Genomic DNA, 1,694 nt, shown 5'->3' on the forward strand with positions numbered 1-1,694 from the left:
TCATGACCAAAACATTGTTACCATGACAGAAATCCTAATATAAGGAAATCTAGAAAAGCAGAAGGAGCCATTTTGTTTGACTCTCATGTTCTGTTTAAAGTCAAAGTCTCTGAATTTAACATATTTATCCATTAAAATAAGAGTTTACCAGATTATAATCCAAACAGCATAAAGTTTGAGGGAAAGTTTTATAAAAAGATTTTTGACCTGAGTTGGAAATATCAGCTGAAGCGGCCATTTCATCAGCTTCACTCTGTCGACTCTCTGCTTGTTTGTTCCAACAAAACCTGTTTCTAAATGAAACTAAATGGAGCAGAAGGAATGTTGTTTATGTTGAAGGTTGGATGATGAAGTCAAACAAGGTCAGAGATCGCCATCTGCTGGACAACTAGATTAACTACAGGTCTACTGAGGTTAAGAAGCAAAGACATTGAAGTTAAACTGCTGATGTTAGAAAAATAAAAGAGGAGAAAATCAAATAATCAAATCATAATTTAATTCTTCAATGATAGTAGAAGAAACCAGTTACAGAAAATCAGATCCAGCTTCTCATCACAGCAGTTTATTTGTCTCAATAGTCCTGATCAAGTTTGCAGACTAAGAAAACATCTAACATTATTCTGTCAGTGACCAAGTAACCATGTGGCTTTAGATGAATGCTGCTGGAATTAACTTCAAACTGAGCAGAGAAAGTTGAGTTTGACCTACAGAGGTCTGCAGTTTTAGCAGAAGCATTTAACCAGAATCTTCTATTCAGCAACAATAATCACAATCATCAGACTTTTCTTTTTCTTTAATCCAATGCTTATGGCCATACTGCTCTCTGCAAGCCTGTTCCTGTTCTGATCATAGAAGCTAAGCAGCGTCAGGCTTGGTAATTACATGGATGGGAGACCATTCTGGAATACCAGCTGCTACAAGCTGAACCTGAACTAATATTGAATAGCTTTAGTTCACATAGAGAGCAACACATTTATGGAGCATAATCCCAGAAACAATAACAGAGAAGGTAAAAACAAACAGGTTTAAATCACTATAAAAAGTTCTTTATTTGTAGAGAACATTTACAGAAAGCTATGAACTATATTATGTTTTAATGTGTTGTTTGCTATCTTCATTTACAATTTATTCTATTGGACCCCAGAAACAGCAGCAACAGCTTAGCTGTGCTGATGAGGATCCCAACAATAAAATAATATCCAATAAATAAGTTTGCTCTGCTTAATGGTGGCTGTCTGTTAAAGACTCCAATCAATGTTTGTGGTTAATGAACTTCACATTATCTCCTAAAACTGTGTAGAACTAAAGCATCCAGATCCATTTGAGGAACAACCCTGGTAACGTTTGACTTCCTGGATCAAAGTTTAAGTCTATGTCTTTAAATGGCTGCAGATCACAGGGATTGTTCAGAGGAAATGTTTCCTAAATTTGATCTGCTATAAATATCACTGTGACTTTGGAGGTGGAAGAATGAAAATCAGATGTTTTTCATTTAGATATAGAATTTAAAGACCTTTTTAAAATTAAGCCTGCTTCTTGGTTTGTTTTTACCTCAAAGTTTAGCTTCGGTTCACTTGTTTGATTAATCTTTTTTAATATTTGTAGCAAATATTCAGTGTGGATGTAAATCCAGGATGTTATTTTATACAGTCCTAGACTAGTAGATAAACTGTTATTGTAGGATCATTAAAAAA

This window comes from Cyprinodon variegatus, unplaced genomic scaffold (genome assembly GCF_000732505.1).
Source record: "Cyprinodon variegatus isolate N-32 unplaced genomic scaffold, C_variegatus-1.0 Scaffold353, whole genome shotgun sequence".
NCBI classification, from domain to species: Eukaryota; Metazoa; Chordata; class Actinopteri; order Cyprinodontiformes; family Cyprinodontidae; genus Cyprinodon; species Cyprinodon variegatus.